Consider the following 22,662-nt stretch of genomic DNA (forward strand, 5'->3'; position numbering starts at 1 on the left):
CGAGATCACGTCCGCACGACGCTCGAGTTTTAAATGCCTTGTGACGGTGCCCTGGGGGGTCCCAAGGTGACGTTTAAAAAGTTGTAGCGTTACGAGTCCCACCGCTACCCGATGATGTGACATCATCCCGTTCTTCCGCTCGGCGGGTGATGTTCACCCTGATTAAATACTCACGCGTGTGGGATAATCATTCGGAACCCCCCCACGCACGCACAGTACATGTGTTTTTTCTTTCCTCCTCCTTGATGTTGTGCTATACAATAATTGTTTACATCGCTCGGTGTCACGTGTGACGTGTTTTTTCTCTCCTCTTTACACGTGTTTTTTTTTTCGTCCTAGTCACTATTTAATTTGTTTTAAACCGGCTGAGAATTCACGACCTTGCTACAGAGTGTTGCTACAATGACGTCGCTGGATTTCCACCCCACCACCACCTCCCTCCCCTCCGTGCTACGCGTGTTGCATGCCGATGGAGAGAGTGATAATTCCATTGCGCGTGCGGTTATTTTATTTGATATTTATTCCAGCGTTATTTTATTTAATAAAAAAAAACGTTGCTAAAGAATTAATTTTATTTCGCTCGTTTCGTTATTGCGCCGTCATTTGTTTTGCTCGTTTGTTCCACGCTTTTGAAGAGACTATCCACCCACCCTCCCCCAAATTGTTTAAATCGGACGTTTCATTTCATATCCGGTAGGGGGCACACTTTTTTTCCCCCACCACGCGCTCTACTATGACATCGCCAGGGAGCAGTCAATCCGATATTATTTAACATTTTCAGAGCCGACCTCGTGAGTTACCTCTGACCCCCTATACAGTAGAGGGTAGCGCGTTCCGCCCGGTCACCCCCCCCCCCCCACGCCACCAACTCGCTGTGTCACATGACAGCGAGGTTCGTCTAATTGAAGGTCGGCAACCCGTGGCTTCGAAGCTGCCGCTTCCTGACGTAATGTATTTGTGTATGAATTAGCATGCATTGCGGGCTCTTGAAATACGGAGTTTTTGTACCGATTTTGAAAAAGAGGAAAAAAAAATGCCTCTTCTTAGGTGACTTTGGTTGAACTCTCAGAGATGGAATTTTGCCAAATTTAAGCGTGGAAGCAAATGTTGAATGCGATGCGTATTTCTTCCGCGGGTATTGTCGGCCGGGGCTGAGAACGTGAGCCCGTTGCACGTGAGAACCCCCCGGTTTAGACACGGGTGGGCGGCTGACACCCAGATTCGAACCCAGGATTTACAAGCGGTGTCGTCTGAGCACGTTCTGAGCCCACCCCAGGCTCACCAACAGGAAATTGTATGGCGCCTCAATAAAATGTTAACACTTCGGAGAATTTGCAACAATAGCACGAGAAATGTGCTTCCGGGCTCTCGAGGACCACCTGGAGTAGATTCCAACCCACGCTTTGACAATGATGGCGAACAAGTGGAGACTCTTTGACTTTTTGAAGCTATTCACGTGCATTTGTTATCATGTTACAGTGTATTATCCATTATTTTGTCCATACAAAAAAAACTAGTCCCATATAAGTGTTAACATTTTTTTAAGCACCTTGTATTAAACAATAAATATCGCTTTCTCTGAATGCGACAACAACAACAACGGAGTCATCTCACGAAAAAAAATGCAAGCGGTTCAAATCGCCACAAGGACCGCCGTGAAAATTGATTGCGGTGCTCGCGTTTCAACCGAGCCCGAATGAAAAATAAATTAAATCAACGTTTAAATAAATTCCCGCAAGGTGGAGCGGTTAATCCCAGCGGCTTTTTGGTTTTGTTTTGTTTGAGAAGCGGCAGCCGCTCCCGCGTCACCGGGCAGGAATTTAAGCTCGTCTCGACGATGGGACACCAGAGAGCCAATTGTGGCCTTGGCGGAAGTGTCAAGGAGCGTGCAATTAAAGAATAAAGGCTGCTCGCGCGATTACCGCAAATTACCACGGTTTTTCTGGGGGCCACAGACTCGTGGGACCGCGGGGTCACTGTGAAATCACACCACCGCGGATCTCTCATCAGCTCCCTCCTACTTCCCCCGCCACGACAGCCCCTCCCCCCGCGACGACACTCCCACAGCAGACACACGAACAGCCACCACGGGAGAGCGCCGCTGATCAGGGATCGATATCGGTCACGGGTCTGATTTATGTTTTGTGTTCCACGGCCGTGGCAAATTCCCAAAGTGAGATCCACAACCGGACCCTCCTCTTTCACCCCCCCCCAAACACAGCCCCCTCGGAGTATGCAGCTATCACTGCAGCGCATCATCATCATCACCACCAGCAGCAGCAGCCATGGTCGATCCACTGCTGGATGAAGGCTGCCGTCGCCAGCTCTCGCAGCATTCCACCTTGCGCCTACGCACGGGAGGACGTGAGCCGTGAAGAGGGGTCGAACGCGGGTTGCAGGGTTGATAGCGCGGCGCGCTGACCACGATCCACACCACAGCACCACGCGTGTTGATATATCACCACGAAACGTAACGGTGCTCGGATTGCGAATGCTGTGGGTCTACTCTCCAACACACAACCGGCGAGCTGAACTCGTCACGGATTGGCACGTGCTTTTTTACGTGACAACCCCTTACGAATTGGCAGTGTCGGGTGGTGGCGGCGGGTTTAATGACACATTTAGATATTGGCGCGATCCAAACTCCATGAAAAAAAATGACTCCGCTCTATCGTAGTGCACACACATATCTATTGCCACGTGTGTACATTGCCGCCTGGCGCGTGACTCGTTTGCCTGAGTCGTTTGTGTAATTGTTTCTAATAACAGCGAAGTTTTTAATGCGTTTTTAATTTTCCCTCCCCTTTACCGAGACGAGCTAATTTTTTTTTTGATCCTCTGTTCTTGACTTACTAAACTTTTCATTTCATCGAAACGGGGAATGAAATGCGGCAGTTCGTTAAAGTGAGCCGCATGAGGCTGGAGTCATTGATGCGGCTAACACTGACACACGCATCTATGTCATCGTCGTCATCATCATCATCAGCAGCAGCAGCAGTCATCGTCTATCCACTGCTGGACGAAGGCCGTCCCCACTTCACCACCACTATCCCTCACGGCCTCGCGATGCCAAGATCCACCTTGGCTCCTGTGTCCACGAATTACGCCGCTCCGTCTCTACGGCAGTCGAAAACCTGTCGGTGGTATTCCATCACCGAGTACCGGCGTCCATCAGCCATCATCACAAGATAATATCTCACCTTCAAGTAATGGATATAACGCCATGCCCAAGGCGCTTTAACACAGAATTAACGACGGTGCAACAACAACAGCAACAACATCAACAACGTGTGAATGCTATGGTGGAGATGAGGTGAATTAAAGATATGAGAGGACCCGATGGGGGGGGGGGGGGACAAATCTTCGATGCATGAATTCAGTGAGAGCGAAATTGATGACAATAAATGACGACGAATGGATTGGATGAATGGGGTTCGTGAGTGATAGCCGTGTCATGGGAATGTGAAGAGGGAACAGTCACGGGTGGTGGTTATGGGGGTCAGCTAGGGAACAATAAGTGTAAGTTTTGAGTGAGAAGTGGAAACTTAGTGAACGAAGGTGACCGCTAAATGTGGAGGGGGAAGTTTGTTTCAGTGAAGGGGGGGGGGGGTGCGGGTGGGGCGAGAAGAGCGAGAGAGAGAAACAACGTGGATTGAGCACACAGAGAAGGAGGAACAGAGAGAGACAACGTGGATTGAGCACACGGAGAAGGAGGAACAGAGAGAGAGCGTGGATTGAGCACACGGAGAAGTAGGAACAGAGAGACATCGTGGATTGAGCACACGGAGAAGGAGGAACACAGAGACATCGTGGATTGAGCACAGGGAGAAGGAGGAACACAGAGAGAGAGACAACGTGGATTGAGCACACGAAGAAGGAGGAACACAGAGAGAGAGACAACGTGGATTGAGCACAGGGAGAAGGAGGAACACAGAGAGAGAGAGAGAGAGACAACGTGGATTGAGCACATGGAGAAGGAGGAACACAGAGAGAGAGAGAGAGACAACGTGGATTGAGCACACGGAGAAGGAGGAACACAGAGAGAGAGACAACGTGGATTGAGCACACGGAGAAGGAGGAACACAGAGAGAGAGACAACGTGGATTGAGCACAGGGAGAAGGAGGAACACAGAGAGAGAGAGACAACGTGGATTGAGCACATGGAGAAGGAGGAACACAGAGAGAGAGAGAGACAACGTGGATTGAGCACACGGAGAAGGAGGAACACAGAGAGAGACAACGTGGATTGAGCACACGGAGAAGGAGGAACACAGAGAGAGACAACGTGGATTGAGCACACGGAGAAGGAGGAACACAGAGAGAGAGAGAAAACATGGATTGAGCAACACGGAGAAGGAGGAACACAGAGAGAGAGAGAGGCATCGTGGATTGAGCACACGGAGAAGGAGGAACACAGAGAGAGAGAGACATCGTGGATTGAGCACACGGAGAAGGAGGAACAGAGAGAGAGAGAGAGAAAACAAAGATTTAGAACGTGGCGGTCGAGAAGGCGAGGGTGTTTGCTTTAACAATATGATATGCAGGGTCTGTGTTCCTCTATCTCTCTCTGTCTCTCAGTGGAATTGCAATCGCGCGTCTATCCATTGCTTCTTTGCGCAATTGTCAAATGTCGCTCCATTATTCATTGCCAGTTGGTGCCCGCGTGCCCGGTGTCACAGCAGGGCATCGCGTATGCTCCCCACAGAGCTCTTTCCTCTTAAGGCCCATTGCTAAATTTAATTATTATTGGTGATTGCTGCTGCTGATACTGCAGCTGCGTTGACAGTGGTGCACAAGCACAGTCAATAGCAATAACAACAACAACAACCCAGCACACCCCTCAACACAAACACTACCGTGTGTGCGGGCTAATATATATAATAGGTGACGTTTCGGGCAATGGTCCTTCACGGCACACGGAGATGTCCAGAGAGATCACAGACAAAATAATAGAGAGACAAGCTCCAGTGAGCATGCATTGTCCAGAAACGTTCATGAAACGTGAAACTAAAAATACTAAATTGGTCTCATTTTTACAGGTAAGCCCCCCACGGAGCTACGTAGCTCTTTTTCAGAAGCGACCCTTGCTATCCCAAATGATAGCTAAACGAAGTGGCCTATCATCATCGTGCGGACATTTAAAGCGGTCCAACCGCGTGATGTTTGTTTTTAAATGTGGTGGTAGAAACCAGATGACACCGGAGAAAAATCCACGCGTCCACGGGGAGAGAGAGAGAGAGGGAGAGAGACACACTCAAACTCCAAATATACAGCAGCAGGCGTCAGGGTCGGTGTCGGTGTCGAACCCACCACCTCCTGTATGCCAGGCGAGCTAGTTAACATCTCGCCACCGTGGCAACCCCAAAAGAACGTAAGTTATAGTTACGTTGCAGAGGCGTCTACAGTCTTGTCGATTGCAAAGGCAATTTGTCTGCATAAACATTGCCCCCCCCCCCACACACCTGATCCCCCCGCTCCCGCCACACGAATCCCACGTCTCCCTGCCACTATCCAACAGGCAAGGCATTCAAATACATCTCACTTTGTATTTGTATTTGGCTACGTTGATAATTCAAAGGGTGTTGTTTGTTATAATTTCCGGCCAGACATCCGGTCGGTCGGCTCTGGTCGGTTTCGCGTGCCGCTATTTAATTCTAATTTACCGACTCCGCGAAGCTGTTAAGCTGAGAGAGAGAGAGTTGTACCATAACTTACGGGGCAATTTGTGTCAATTCCCCAAGAAAATCCTTCACGTTAGTCATGGCCATTATGGCCTTTCCCCTCCCTCCATTTCTTTCTTTCTTTCAAACTGGCTCCATAAAGTGTGCGATGCTAAGCGTATAGTTGATGCTGGGGTTTGTTTTTGCTTAATGTGCGTGGGGTTGGGTGGATTTGGTGGGGGTAGCGGTAGCCGGAGTGGTTGGCGCTGTAACAGGATAAAACTGATCCGTAATATATATTTTTGGGGGGGCTTGGGATCGCGTAAATATAAATGTGTCGTTAAACCCGCCACCACCCCACACAGCCAATTAGTAATGTTTGTCATGTAAACAAAACGTGGCAATTCGTTACTAATTCAGCACGCTAGGTGTGTTGGAGAGTGAAACCAACGACACTTGCAATTTGAGTACGACGTTTCGCCAGTAATTATAACTGGCATCATCAGGTGGACAGCCAGAGTTGTTCAAATTAATCCACGACAGAATGAATGACATATTATGTTCATGTTTTAGGCCCATATATGGAGTAATTCGGCATGACTTTGCACATACAAAGAATGCTGGAACGCGAATCGACGTATTGTTAATGATCAAATAAAGGGGAATCAAACGATTTAATTTAATGTGTCTATGTGATCGAGCATGGATCAAGCATGGATCAAGCTGTGACATTTTGAATACTGTACACATTTTAAATCGATAAAGTGATTCCTGTCACGTGATTTCTGGATCTAAAAAGACGATTTGTGGGTCTAAAAAGGCCCCATATTTGGCCGCTCCTTGAGCCCGATTGACTTCCGTTCGACATTGACATAGTTTATTATTTATTGTCTGCATTAACGTAATTCATCATGGATTCTGTCGTGGATTCATGTGAGCCTGTGGCATCTCTAACCACTGCGCCACGAACCCCGGCAAACCCGATTTCCGCTCACTCACAAATAAACGGCAGCAAAACAAATATTTGAACGGGTCCTGGCCCTCCCCTAGGTCGACTGAGCATTAAATGAGTACTGTATCTGGCACGCAGTGTGTAAACATCAGCGCTGGGAGAAACCCCGAAGGCGAACTGGTGCGGTGTTCAGCTACATTATTTGGCGACGCGAATTAAAATTGCTGGACATGGCAAACATCGGTCGCAAATTTCTGAAGCCGTCCTGGACCTCCGCTAGGTCGATTCAGCCGAAATATCTGGCAAGGTGTGTAAACGTCACCGGAGGGGAGGCAAAGGCGGCCGGGCGTGGTTTTGGCCACCCACAACATCACCTTCTGTGCCGTGATATCCTTCATACGCACTCACTAATAGCACTTTCCCAAATAGCCTATGGGAGGCTATACATGGGGGACATTTGTCTTTGTGTGTGTGTCTCTCTGTGATCATGTTTGAATTTCCATTTCTTCCCATGCCTGGGCAATGTGGTTCATGACCAGCTCCAGTTTTGGCAGCGGAGGTCTCAATCCGAATCAGCCGAGCGGCATTAACTTTTCACCAGCTGCATAGCGCTGTGTGGAAGCTGCACCGTCTGTCGCTCCACATGAAGCTTCGAGTCTTCTCGGCTACAGTGATTCCCCTCCCTACTCCACGCTCGGTAAACGTGGCGCCCTTGAAAGAAACATCAGCGCCGGTGAGAATCATTCAGACTGGCCTTGGCTATTACAATCCCTTCCTGGATTTCAGCAGACTGCATTGTGTGAGGAGCTCGCAGATCTTTGAACGATCTGGACACGGTCCCAATGAGTGAGCTCCTCTGGCAGGCGATGCTGTGTTGGCTGGGGTCATGTAGCCGTAATACCCCAGCCACCGCATGTCCAAGCGGTTTCTGTTCTGCCGAACGGTCGGGGCTAAGCGGGCGCGGGCTCGACGAGAGATGTGGTTGCCAACATTACCTAGAAATGTGTGGACGTGCCAACAGCTGATGCCAGCGATGTCAAGATCAGTCTCGACGGAAGTGTCTCGGGAGCATTATCGAGCAGCACAGCCGAGCACGATGCTCATCCCAGCGACGACGACGATTAACAGGTGCTGGCTAACAGCTCTGGAAACAATGCATGCAAAAAAAACAAAAAAACAAGGAGCAGGAGGAAGGAGGAGGTCCATGTGTCTGTGTTGAGACGAGCATTCAATCTCGTTACACCCGGACATCGCAGGCGTATGGAGAATTGAATTGCCATTTTGCGTCGATCGATTCGACATTTTATCGCCAGCTTAGGCGCAGTGCACCATCTGCTGGCAAGGAATGGTCGTGCGTAAACCCCGGGGGTTCCCTCAAACGCCAGGGTTGTTGGAGTGCCGCGTGAACGTCGTTGTTGGCGACATGAGTGCCGACTTAACGCTCATCGATGATGCGTCTTGCGACCGCAGTCGAGGGTGACTTCGAGGGGGATGAACGCCACGGGACCTCGTGACGATGAACGCCACGGGACCTCGTCACGATGAACGACACGGGATCTCGTCACGATGAACGCCACGGGATCTCGTCACGATGAACGCCACGGGACCTCGTGACAATGAACGCCACGGGACCTCGTGACGATGAACGCCACGGGACCTCGTGACGATGAACGCCACGGGACCTCGTGACGATGAACGCCACGGGACCTCGTGACAATGAACGCCACGGGACCTCGTGACGATGAACGCCACGGGACCTCGTCACGATGAACGCCGCCGCCCAAATCGTGACGAGGTCCCGCGACCGCTGCCCATCAGCGGCCAGAGCGCGACCCTGACACACATCAGCAATCGCTGAATGTTCATGGAGCAGGGCAATTCTCAGAGGTCAAAAGGTATATAATATTAATTATAATGAAACAAAGTAAACGCAAGTTGTTTGTTAACTAATTCGTACAAGTTTTGAAGGATTTTACAATATGTGCAATAATTTTACGCACTTATGAACATCGATGTAATTTGCACGTTTTATTATTCCACACGCGTGCAGCCCATTGCGTCGATCCACCGCTGGATGGGAGCCTTCAAGCCTCCCCGCAACCCACCGTCTTTGTAGGCGGTGACGTCATATCTGACCATACTTCACCACGCTGGACAGTGCGGGTCGGCGAAGGCGAACTGGTGGGGCGCAGGGTCAAGGGTGGCGTAGCCGACCTCTGCTACCGCACGAGAGCTTCTAACCACTGGTGTTGCCGCAAGCGTGGTGCTCGACAGTTAGACCCCTGCCCAGGTGTGGCCGCAAGCGTGGTGCTCGACAGTTAGACCCCTGCCCAGGTGTGGCCACACGCGTGGCGGGCGACAGTTAGACCCCTGCCCAGGTGTGGCCGGTCGCGTGGTGCTCGACAGTTAGACCCCTGCCCAGGTGTGGCCGGACGCGTGGTGCTCGACAGATAGACCCCTGCCCAGGTGTGGCCGGTCGCGTGGTGAGCGACAGTTAGACCCCTGCCCAGGTGTGGCCGGACGTGGCGCGCGACAGTTAGACCCCTGCCCAGGTGTGGCCGCACGCGTGGCGGGCTACAGTTCGACCCCTGCCCAGGCTCGACATCCTGCTTAGCCTCCGACATCCGACGCATTCCGGGTGATGCGTGTCCGTCGATGATTTTTCTACTTTTTGTTTTGTACGTAGATGTGTGTATGTATGTTTGGGACTTCTTTCGCACCGTACGTAGCCACCCCTGCTAATCGGAGGTGCGGGGAGAATGACACCAAACAGCACACAAAACGCAGTTATAAAGAAATGAGCATTCAATCTAGATTATTTAGCAGTGCATAGCTTACAGTGGCTTCCTAATACCCAACGGGAGAGCGTTCTATACGGCCGCGGAAGCGCATTTGAATACGAGCCAAACTCCCCCGCTGCTGCGAAGTGCACAAAATAACATTTAAATGCGAGTCAAAATGCAGCGCACAAAATATATGTGGTGCTCCTCCACTACTGTTGCCGCACACTTTGTGCAAATCCCGGGCACATCGCAGCCACAATGCCCTTGACCGGTTATCTCGAGCTGAAAACGGTGTCCCATTATAAAACACACAACAGAAATGTGCCCGCGGGTGCAATCTCCGTTCCCGCGCACATTAATACTAGGAGCAACAGGAGCAGCAGCAGGAGCAGCAGGAGCAGCAGCTGGAGCAGCAGAAGGAGAAGGAGCAGCAACAGGAGCAGGAGCAGCAGCAACAGGAGCATCAGCAGGAGCAGCAGCAGTAGCATCAGCAGGAGCAGGAGCAGCAGGAGCAGCAGAAGGAGCAGCAGCAACAGGAGCAGCAGAAGGAGCAGGAGCAACAGGAGCAGGAGCAACAGCAGCAGCAGGAGCAGCAGCAGTAGCAGCAGAAGGAGCAGCAGGAGCAGGAGCAACAGCAGCAGGAGCAGGAGCAGCAGCAGGAGCAACAGCAGCAGGAGCAGCAGCAGGAGCAGCAGCAGGAGCAACAGCAGCAGAAGGAGCAGCAGAAGGAGCAGCAGGAGGAGCAACAGCAGCAGAAAGAGCAGCAGCAGCGACAGCAGGAGCAGCAGCAGGAGCAACAGCAGGAGCAACAGCAGCAGGAGCAGCAGCAGGAGCAGCAGCAGGAGCAACAGCAGCAGCAGCAGGAGCAACAGCAGCAGAAGGAGCAGCAGGAGGAGCAACAGCAGCAGGAGCAGCAGCAGCGGCAGCAGGAGCAGCAGCAGGAGCAACAGCAGCAGGAGCAACAGCAGCAGGAGCAGCAGCAGGAGCAGCAGCAGGAGCAGCAGCAGGAGCAGCAGCAACAGGAGCAGCAGCAGCAGGAGCAGGAGCAGCAGGAGCAGCAGCAGGAGCAGCAGCAGGAGCAACAGCAGCAGAAGGAGCAGCAGAAGGAGCAGCAGGAGGAGCAGCAGGAGGAGCAACAGCAGCAGGAGCAGCAGCAGCGGCAGCAGGAGCAGCAGCAGGAGCAACAGCAGCAGGAGCAGCAGCAGGAGCAACAGCAGCAGGAGCAGCGGGAGGAGCAGCAGCAGCAGCAGGAGCAGCAGCAGCGGCAGCGAGCCGCTACGAGGACGGCGCCAGCGGACGTGCAGTCCGCGCCTCCCCCGCCCCCAGCCGTGAATTCAGCCGCCGCGTCCCGGACTCGCGAGGCGCCGCTCGCGTTGCCCAACGGCCACCGCCGCGGGTGTCTCAAGCGGCAGTGCGAGCGGCTTGGCGATCGGGACAAGGGTTGCGAGTTCAAATCCTGGTTGGAGTCTGGAGGTGGGCGAGAGGAGTGGTGGTGGTGGTGTTGTTAACGCGTTCGCCTGGTATGCACGAGGCTCGTGGGTTCGACCCCGACCCTGACGCCTGCTGTAGATTTTGAGTTTATTTCGTCTCAATCGCCGTGGTCGCGCGGATTTTTTCACTGGGACCTCCGTTTTTTTATTTCCCCCCCTCCACATTTAGAACCGCCACTTCGTTGTGCTATCATTCGTGGCCAGGTCGCTTCTGACAATGAACTATAGAGCTCGGTGGGCCTTAACTGGTTAAACAATTTAAAAAAAATAGTCAAATATATATTATATTATATTCTTGGTTCTTTCGGTAAAGTCACGTTGAAGGGAAACAACAAAATAATAAAATATATCAGGTGATGATGGCTGTTTGTGTTACAGTCGAAACGTCGTGAGAATTTTATTGTTTTATATATATATTTTATTATTTTGTTGTTTCCCTTCAACGTGACTTTACCGAAAGAACCAAGAATATGAATCACTGCAGTCACGAAAGCTTTAAATAAAAAAAATATATATATTGTAGACGACTCGACCCATCGTCCCTCCCTCCGGTGGGGTCGATAGAATAGATACCGCTTTGTTGGGTTAATCAATCGTGGGTGTCCTATGGAATGGACTCGCCCACCAGCTCACACGATGTTTGCACTGCTTTTTGTTGTTGTTGTTGTCGATTCTTCGCGTGTTGTCGTTTTATGACCGTAAAATACAATATTCCTGAAAATCCCTGCTGCAACTCGTTCTCAGCAATGTTGCTGTTGGTGTCTTTGTTGTTGTTGCTGTTGCTGCTGTGCTCACCCAGCACCAAGGAGCTCCCGTGTAAAATAGCCGGGCAACTGGCTGCACGGGACATCTGTGAAAAAGAGCGTTGTTGCCCTTCGGATTCCTTCAGCATAAATACATATTCCGATTCTGACTATCGTTATCATCATCATCCGTGTAACAAATTAAATCAACTTCAACTATCACAGCAAAGTCGAAGGTTCAGCCACTGGCTCTGCAGGGCCGCGAGCAGTAAATCCCTCTGACTTTTATTTTAATTTATTTTCTTTAATTTTGGGTATTTTTTTTGCCGAAAGAGCTTTAGTGCGCACAGATTGCGCTCAAAGGGCCGAATGGATAACCCTTAAGATGCTGAATTCCCGGGGCTGTAACTATGCAAGCGACTGTAATCATAAGTTAGGCTAATTATCGCTAACTCATTTATTCACACTTTGCTTTTTTTTTTTACAACGCTTTACATCTCGTTAATGGCTACACATTTTTTTTCGCATTCAATGCGAACCGTAAAATAATTCTGGTAAAGTTAGCCTGCGATAAAATACTTTTTTTTACGTGCGTGCTTGCCACAGTGGTGCAACGGTAAGCAGCAAGATCGACTTGCAAGCCAGAAATCGACGGTTCAACTTCACCTCCCTGCGCAGCAGCTGAAACGAATTTCTTTAAATTGGTTACACCGCTGCAAAATCGATTGGCAAGTCACCTACAGTGGGGTAAAGTGTGGGTACCGTTTTCAACACGTCTTGCCAGATGTACAAATAATTGAGTGATGCTGCTGCAGCGTTTGGCACTGGTACCACGAGCACAATGAACACTCGGAAAACAACAACGTTGAGTGTGCGTGTGGCCATACAACAAAAATAGTCGACGGTTCGATCAATGGCCCTTTTCCACAGCACATGAATAGAGAGGCCAGAGTGGCTAAAAACAATTGCCATTAGGCTCCGCGGTGTCAAGTGCAGGCATCACACTTCGTTAACGCTATCTCTCTGGCCTCTGTTTATGTTGCCACGAAGGCCTCATTGTTCGAAACGTCGTCTATTACACACGCTTCTTCGAAGGCCACACACAATTGCTATTGACGGACGTGTTGTTCGTCAACCATGAGGTTTTTTTTTTTCCCCACATCGAATAAAAAATAAGTGTATCGTTAAACCTTCCACTACCCGACACAGCCAATGAGTAAGGTTTGTCAAGTTAAGAAAACGTGCCAATTAGTTACTAGGAATAGGGGTTATTCCCCTTTTTTTCTGGCAACAAAACTGAAACCTTTTTTACAAGGATTCATGTCTGCATTAACCACAATACCTGCAGTCAAAATGCAAACAAAAAACATACTATGATAATATATGATGCATTGTCCTTGAAACTGATTGGTCCACAACAAGGGACGGCTTTCAATCAGTTTCAAGGACAATGCATCATATATTATCATATTATGTTTTTTGTTTGCATTTTGACTGCAGGTATTGTGGTCAATGCAGACATGAATCCTTGTAAAAAAGATTTCAGTTTTGTTGCCAGAAAAAAAAGGGGAAAAACCCCTATTCATATCTTTTGGTACTGGCAAAGGAGGTCTAATGAATTAGTTACTAGTTCAGCACACCGGTGTGTTGGAGAGTAAAACCCGCAACATTTTTAATTCGAGCACGACGTTTCGCCGGTAATTACAACCCAGCATCATAAGGCGACAGCCAGAGTTGTGGATAGATCCTCCTGCCTCGGCCTTTTTGTTTGTTTTAGGCCACAAGCCTGGCCAGTGTGCACGGGTAGGCCGAAACACTCTCCCACATGGGAGGCCCTGTCACAGACGGTGGCGGAACAACAAGCAATTTCAGGGCTGCGCCTTTACCAATTTAAACTTTGAAGAGCGTCACGGGGAACGGACGGCGGCTCATCCCGTCTTCGGAAGCGCGTGGCGAGCGGGAGAGCGGAAATTAGCGAGCAACCCGGCTGATCGATCAACCACTGACGTCTTGCCTGGCCCGCCATGCAACGGCTTCGGGAACGAGAGGGAGACAGTGGGGGACGAATTTATCGATCCCACTTGGTTCTCAACCTTCTTTCACTACTGTGAACCCCCGTCCCTCCGATTGTTGAATTTTATTCAACCGAGTACCCCCCCGCCCCCACCACCTCTTGCCTGCCCCAACGTTGTTGAGAAATTAACGTGGAAAGGATGAGCGTCAATATTTGCACAAATTGTCAATGTTGTGAGCTATCCTAATTAGCCAATAACTGCAAGCGAATACAAACGAAAAAAATCAACGGACGCCCGGTGTTGAGTGACGTTCATTGTTCACAATCAATGAGTTCAGAAAAGGTCTTCTATATCGGTCTAGGTTACCATATGGATTTAAATGTTTTCGTCGTTATTTTATATTGGCAGATTCATACATGATTATTCACCAATGACTTTTCACGTATAATAGAATTTCACACATTTATAGATCACCTCACGAACCCCCTGGGACATTGCCACGTGACCCCGAGGGGTCCGCGTACCCCCCAGGTTGAGAACTGATGCAATGTATAGTGTAGTGTATAGTGTAGTGTATAGTGTAGTGTATAGTGTAGTGTATAGTGTAGTGTATAGTATTGTATGTAACGACTCATGTATAATATAGCTTGACACGTTTATAAATCACCTCACGTACCCCCGGGGGTCCGCGTACCCCCCAGGTTGAGATCACATGGTGCAGTGTATAGTGTAGTGTATAGTATGTAGTGTATAGTGTAGTGTATAGTATGTGACGTTATCCTTGTCTTGGGCAAGGACGAGCTGCTGCAGGAGGTTGCAGACGCTTGATGGGGGCTTTTTTTGTAATAGAGTGAGAGTTTGCAAGGTTTTTTTGGGGGGGTCAGAGCCCAAATTAAGCGACGAAGGCAAAGCACCGGAATGGATGGAGGCAAATCAGCGGGTTGAGAAACCACGGCCTGCAAGTTTGTCAACCCCAATGCTCAAAGACGCTGGCATGCTCGGAGACCCAAGTGAGTATTTGCAGTCGTAGAGTTTCGGATTTGGTTCGAGAGCCTCTCGGGGGGCATCGCGGGCGGGAGGGGAATAGCGGAGGATAGTATGAGGGGCTAAAAGGAAAAGAATGGCTGGCGGGTTGATCTTGACAGGGCGAGCGAGATATTCGCGGGGAGGTTTGTTCCGTCTGTTTAAAAACATCGATCGCCCTCGAGGGCCCAGGTGTCGATTGCCCCAAAAGTCAGCCTCTCGGCCGCGATGGAAGTGTGACGCTTGTTGGCGCGGGGCGTAGTTGGCGCAGGTAGAGAGCCGCAGAGTCTGTGCGTCACGTGCGTGTATGGGCGAAGCGGCACGTGAGGCCATGACGGCGCTCAAGGCGCCGCTGATGCCGACGACGTCATTGCGACTGATTCAGTTGTTATGGCAACTGATGTCGGTACTCGGGAATGTCGGCGCTACCGATGCCGATGATCCGATTGGCGCCGATGACGCTGACGACGTTACCGATGTTACTGAGACTGAAATTACTGATGATGATGATGCCACTAAGACTGATGCTAAACTGAACACGTAAATTTTCGGCGCATAATTTTTTGGTCAGATGATTACGTGGCCTAACCCATAAAAAAAAAAACAATCAATGACGCATTGCACCAACGTTACTGCCAATAATGGTCGATGGACATTACAGTCGATGAACAAAATAAACTCGAAACTTTGCTGAGCCAACAATAATAATAATAATAATGCAACAATAAGCACGTGTGTTTGTCACAGCGCCACAGTTCAGAGACGACGGCACGAGGCCTCGAGTGCAGTCGAGGCGCCGGAGCCTGTGACGTCACAGGCGTCGCTGATTGTGTCTGGTGACGACGTGTGACGTCACTGAGGGGGGAAGGGGCGGTGAGGGGGTGGGGGTAACGAATCACTCCGTCTCCGTGGGTGGCGGAGGGCGCCCTTCACTCTCCGTCTTCACGTCGTCGGCGCGGAATGTCATCGTTAACCCTGGTTCCTGCTGGCTCGTCCTTCGGGCGAGTCCCCTGCACGAGCTGCGACAAAGACAAAGACAAAGATTCCCCGTGTGGCAGTTAACAACAGACTGTTGGGGCAAGTGCTGCTAGCGGCGCACGAGGGGGCTGGGTTGCCAGCAGCGGCGATATTTACACTCCACACCAGGTACTCAATTGAGGCTGAAATAATTGGTCACTGGTGTCGACCCGTGAGTGGGAATCGAACTCGGGTCGCCGGGTATCGTAGCGCAGCACCCTAACCGCTACACCACCGCTCCCCACACAAGCACTAAAAAAGAAAATCACGTCATTGCGGGTGGAAGGCGTGGTGGGGGAGGGGGGGTTGACCATACTTCATCATTTATACATCAAACTTATTCAGATATGACCGCGTGGCGGTTAAGTCACTCACGTGTGCGACCTCATCACGGCTAGGCCACCGAGAATGCATCAAGAAGCCCGAGGCATATATCAGGCGAATCTGATGCCAGTTTTAAGGCCTTGGTGAACAAGACTGCTGTTGCTGTTGGTCACGCGTGCCACTGCTGCACGTTTGCCGTAGCCTAGGCTATACACGCAAGCGGTTGTTGGTCCCACGCAATCCAATCGGTGAGCTTGACAACTCTTCCGGTGACGTTTGCCGTCGAGGGCAGTGACTCTCAAACCGGTGTGCCGCTGTGGCGGTATTTTCAGAATTTTCGGAGATGAAACGAACTAAACTGAAACATTTATTTTTTTGTGTTTTACCGAGGGGTAAGGAACCCTTGAGCCGTGTGGCTCTTTTTGAGAAGCGACCTGGCCGCCAATGATGGCTCAACCAAGTGGCTCATCACGTGGCAATTTACAGTGGCAGCCAAATAATCTCAACGCACGTGTCTAAAAGTGGAGGGACAAACCGGAGGACCCCGGAGATAAATGCACGCGACCACGGCGAGATATACGCGCAAACTCCAAACATACAGCAGCAGGCGTCAGGGTCAGAATCGAACCGACGACCCCCTGCATACTAAGCGAGGTAGTTAACATCTCATAGCCACCGTGGCGTCCACTGCGAGTAAGCCGGGACAAGACGAACTCCCTCCCCAATGTCCCACCGCCCCCGTGCCGTTCAGCGGCCGATCCGGTCCCCTTCCCCACCCTCGCAGATGCCTTGCAGTTCAAAGTGGCGCGTGGCGAAACGTCGAGCGAAGGAAAAGATCAACCAAGGGCGGGTTCCGAACTTGGACGTACACTTGGGGGTCGCCGGAGCGGCCACGAAAACTCCACGCGGAAAACGAAAACAAATCAAAATGTAACAGACCCCCCCCCCAATCCCGTACCGCCCGTCATCGCATTAAAATTAAACTACCGGTGGCCACGGCCCCCGCTCTGCTCTCCTTCGTGCGTGGAGGCGCCGGTGCCGCTGGAAATCTCACTCGGGAAGGACATCGGGGCCGAGGTGGTCGCCATTGTCCTTCTCACCCTGTGTGCTTTCATAGAAGGCGTGATCTGACATCATTCAATCTTAAAGTTCGCTGTCAAGGAACCCGTTAAGTATTTTTTTGGACCAGGAACGTCACTGTCGACCCCCCCCCCCCCTTCCGCCCTCCCCTTCGCCCCCTCACCACCGACCTCGATTTCCCATCCTCGCGGTGCCATCATCATTAGTCGCTCGAACGCACGGGTTACATTTAATCACGACAAAGGGAAAGCCGAGCGATGGATTTGGCCAAACTTCTCGTGACCCCGCAAGATATGAATTAATGTGGCTCGCTGCCGACGACATTAATTTGTTTTCAATTATTATTTGACAGCCGTCTTGATTATTTTCGGGAATGAATTACAATTGTCTCGATCCCTCCCTCCCCCCCCCCCCCCCTTTGCTTTGCTTTGTTTGTTGGGTGCTTGCCTTGGGGTTTGCATACAAAGCAGGCGAGGTGTGTGACACTGAGGGTGACTTTCAAGCAAAAATAAAGCCTTACGATTTCATATTCTTAAGAATAATATCCGACCTTGACTTAGAAGCTTTCGTGACTGCAGGAATTCATATTCTTTGGGCCTTTCGGTGAAGTCGCGTGGATGGGTTGAAAGAAAATAACAACAAAAAATAACAACAGAAACTGCGACGTTTCGATCGCAACACAAGCGGTCGTCACGAATGAATGTGGCTCGCTGCCCGCGCCGACCGATTGTGTTGCGATCGAAACGTCGTAGTTTTTGTTTGTTATTTTCATTGAACCTGTCAACGCGACTTGTACCGAAACACCCAAAGAACAATAATTATCCGACCTCTTACGCCGTGTAATCATTTCACGGGTGTTCGTCGTGCTAACAAAGGCAGCAATCGCCCAATGCCACGCGATGCCACTTTTTATTTTTTAGGGGGGGTGGGGGTGGCGGGAAATGTGCGGTTGTTGTGACGTCGCTATCCGTGACGGCCACGTTTTCGGATCGAGTATCTAGCTCAGGAACCTTTCCGTGTGCAGTTTGTATTCTGTTCTCCCCCTGGTCCCGCATGGGTTTCCTCCGGGTTCTCCGGTTTCTTCCCATAGCCAAAAGAAAACCAATAGAAAATAGCCGCGCCATTCGCCGCCAAGTGACGGTGACGTCACCACGGCGCCTGTGCCAGGCCAGGTGCACTTTGAGGCCACGTGACGTGTCGAAGGCTCAATGTAACGAACGTCCAAATGTGGCAGGAAGTCTCCTGAACGTTTTGTTTTTAGATTCAGTGTGGTTGTCTTCGCTAATTAAATTGCATTGTTTAATTTATATGTTAGCTATATATACACACACACACGGAAATAAAGAGGTCATCGAGAGGTCATCGTGGCCAACACGTCACAACACGGGTTTGCAGGCGTCGCTGGGCTATGTGGGGCGCACGATAATCAAGCCAGCAGAGGCAGCGGATAATGAAAAAATTATAATCATTTGCCTCGCTCTTGAACAGCGAAGACGACTCGGAGGCGCAAGGAATGAGAGGCGAGCGGGAAGGCAGCTGCCAGGCACAGGGCGCCACGCTGGCGAGATATTAACTCCTTCACCTGGTATACAGGAGGTCGTGGGTTCGATATCGACCCTGGCGCCTGCTGCTGCTGTATATTTGGAGTTTGCGTGTCTCTCTCTCTCATCATCACGGTGACTAGGAGATGTTAACTACCTCGCCAGGTATTCAGGAAGTCGTGGGTTCGATATCGACCCTGGCGCCTGCTGCTGCTGTATATTTGGAGTTTGCGTGTCTCTCTCTCTCATCATCACGGTGACTAGGAGATGTTAACTACCTCGCCTGGTATACAGGAGATCGTGGGTTCGATATCGACCCTGGCGCCTGCTGCTGCTGTATATTTGGAGTTTGCGTGTCTCTCTCTCATCATCACGGTGACTAGGAGATGTTAACTACCTCGCCTGGTATACAGGAGATCGTGGGTTCGATATCGACCCTGGCGCCTGCTGCTGCTGTATATTTGGAGTTTGCGTGTCTCTCTCTCTCTCATCATCACGGTGACTAGGAGATGTTAACTACCTCGCCTGGTGTACAGGAGATCGTGGGTTCGATATCGACCCTGGCGCCTGCTGCTGCTGTATATTTGGAGTTTGCGTGTCTTTCTCTCTCCCCGTGGTCGCGTGGATTTATTTTTTTTCCTCGGGTCCACCGGGTTGGTTTTTTTTTGTCCATCCAAATTTAGAAACAACGTCACGCGTTTAAGATTATTTGGCAGCTGTAAATTCCCACGCACATCGTGGTGAGCCGCCAATTCGTCGAGTTGTCATTTGTGGCCAGGTCGCTTCCGATAAAAAAATCCACACAGCTCAGCGGAGCCTTGCCTGGTGAAAAAATAATAATAATAAATAGTGTTAGTTAAGAGCCGGCGTCAAAATCCACTCGCCTCCCACCCAAGCTCTGCGGTCCTCTGTATATGAAGGTGTTACTGGACAACTAATGAGTGTTTACACGCAGGGGGGGGGAATTGTAACTCCCGTAGAAGTCCGTCACGTGCGAGAGGGCAATACTCCGTCCTATACTGATGCAACAGATGGAGTTCACGCTACACTGCTCCACAGCCCTTCTCCTTGATAGCCAGGGTATAGGGCTCCTCCTCGACACCTACGGGGAGAGGAGTTTCACAACCCATCTGCGTGTGAACCACCAACCCTCGCTGCTGTTTCCACAGCGCTGGATGATGTGTGGGGGGGGGGGGAGTGGTGGGGTCGATTTGGTATTAGGGGCCGTCCATAAATGACGTCACGCGATTTTAGACTATTTTTAACCCCCTCCCCCCCCCTCTCGTCACACGGCGTCATAAAAAGTCAGACACCCCTCAAATATGACGTCACAAAGCTCTGCCCCCCCCAAAAAAAAACATGCTTCAAATCGCTTTAAACTATTGTCATTGTAGTGCGTATTTAATGGCGCTGCACTCTGATGTTGTAGGAGAACACATTTATATATATAAAAAAGTATATTTAATTGAGTAGAACGTGTTGTCTATATTTAATTAAAGTTGCGCATCTTAATGTGACGTCAAATTTATCACCCCCCCCCCCCCCCAGGTGCGTGACGTCATTTATGGACGGCCCCTTACACAAAAAACACAAATCTACGTTCGTCCTCCTCTGTCACTTCATCTCCCTTCCAGCTGTGTTGTGACGCAGATGGCGCGCACAGGACTCGGAGTCTCACTCCCACGGCACTATGAGGGAGGCGACGGGGGTTGGGGGTGGGGGGTCACGCCGAGCATCAGGGGATACAATCACAGCGGTGGCGTTCAGTGAGAAATCATCGCGCAGGATATGCGATGACGGTGATTCCACACGCGGAACTCACACTAACAGAGACAACGATGATCCGCAGCCCCACGCCATCCCCGCTGGGTGTAGCACATTCAAGCTTCCGGAGCCATCATCCTGCAGTGGATTGATGATAAGTGAATGTTCAAACGAGGTTAAGTTTTTCAACCTCATTAATTCTCACACAGAGACAAAGATCTCTCCTCCCGCCCCCCCCCCCCCTAACCCCCCCGCGGAGCCGTTTAAAGCCAATGGGGCGAGCGCTTCGCGCCCGGCCGTCTTTGTCTCTCCCAAGTGCCAATGTCTGCACGGGGTTGCTCGTGTTTAAGACTGAGTCGATTAGAGGACTGCATCACCTATCACTCGCCGCAGCTGATGTTGCTGGTGGGGGCCTGGCAATGGAACCAAAGGTTGCCAGATTGGTGACGCCGTTTGCTCACCACTACACGCTACCAGCCCGCCTATTTGACTTAACACACAAACACACAGACACTCAAACACACGTAATAGAGAGGGGTGTTTGTTTTTCGGTTAGATCGTGTAAATATGCGTCGTTAACCGCGCCAATACCGGCCACAGCCTATTGGTAAGCTTTGACAAGTAAACAGCACGTGCCAATTCGTTACTAGTTCAGCACACCGTTTGTGTGTTTTTGGAGAGTAAACCGACAACGTCTACGGGTCGAGTACCTAGACGATTCGCCGGTAATCACAGCCAGCCTCAGCAGGCGACACGCGTGTATTTAAGCATTCTAACACCCCCCCCCCCTTCCACCCCCCAAAAAAATACCTATCTTATTATGGATAACATTGGTCGCGAAAGCCCCTACCACCAATACTACTCCGCGTGAAACTGACTTCAACACGTCACTGCGCAAACGCTTCGCGTTCGTGCTGCTGCGTAGCTCTGCCGCGCGTGGTGGTGTCGCTTTGTGCGCGGTGCCCCGACGTTTTCGCTCTGCGTGTTGCGGGGAGCTCCTCGATCTTAATGAACGACTCAATTCCCCGCACAAGCTACCCAGCGGCGGGAAGAGTGAATGAGCGTGCGTGCGGAGGTTGACGCTTGGAAGCAAAAGAGACAAGGACTAGAAACCACGTGGCCGAGAGAGCTTACGGCAGCTCGAGACTAAACTAAAACCAAACATTGTTTTAAAGTTACCGGTTAAGGCCCCCACTGAGCTATGTAGCCCTTCTTCAGAAGCCACAAATGGCAGCTCAACGAAGTGGCTAATCGTGTTGCAGTATACAGCAGCCAAATACTCTTCAACGCATGTTTCCAAATGTGGAGGGAAACCCCCACGTGACCACGGAGCGATACACATGCCAATACAAAATATACAGCCGGTCAGGATAGACATCGGAGCCCATGACCTCCTGCATACCGGGCGAGGGAGCTAACATCTCCCCACCGCGGCACCCTGTCGGACTCTGAAAAGAAGTGTATTTATTTTTATTTTTATATTTTTAATTTATTTTTAGATTGTATTTTTAGATTGTATCTTATAGCTACTTTACATTCAATATTTATTCAAAATTTGACATACTTTAGCCCCTTAGTGTTAGCTAGACTTTGTACCTTTAGTATAGTTTAGACTTGTATACCACTTATTTGATATTTAAGTTTACGATATGTCGAATGTATGCACCTTCCTGCCAAAGTAAATTCCTTGTCTGTGCGAACTTTCATGGCGAACAAAACCCCTTTCTGATTCATGATCTCTGATTCTGAAGCGGGATCGGCCAGGACGCCTCGCGATGAGCGATCGAGACACACGACGAAGTGAGGCAGCCAACAGAGCAATGGAGCAATGGAATCATCGTTCGCGCAAGAGCTAGCACGTGTAGGCTGTCGCGGCCACGTGTCACGACTCGAAATGTCTTTGTTGGTTTCGGCCACGAAAATGACGTGCCGATTTTGTGTCGTGATTCCCTCCACCAATCCAAGCGAAGCCAAACAAATGCAATCGTCACGTGTGTAACCATTTATCTACGAGGCAATTATTGTTATTCAAAACTTGATTTGAAGCTTCCGTTACTGCAGGAATCCATACTCTTTGGTTCTTTCGGTAAAGTCACGTAGGTAGAAAAAATAATAAAATAAAACTGAAATAATCATTGTTATTGTTTACCGTTTCAGCTCGAGGGTAAGTTGAAAGACACATTCTCGCAAATTGCAATTAGCGGTGAGCTGCGAAGGATTTGGAGGTGTGGTGCGTGCATTCGGCGATGTATAAATCATGGCTGATGATG

The sequence above is a fragment of the Petromyzon marinus genome, chromosome 53 (genome assembly GCF_048934315.1).
Source record: "Petromyzon marinus isolate PM22_M1 ecotype Great Lakes invasive population chromosome 53, UKy_Petmar_22M1.pri1.0, whole genome shotgun sequence".
NCBI classification, from domain to species: Eukaryota; Metazoa; Chordata; class Hyperoartia; order Petromyzontiformes; family Petromyzontidae; genus Petromyzon; species Petromyzon marinus.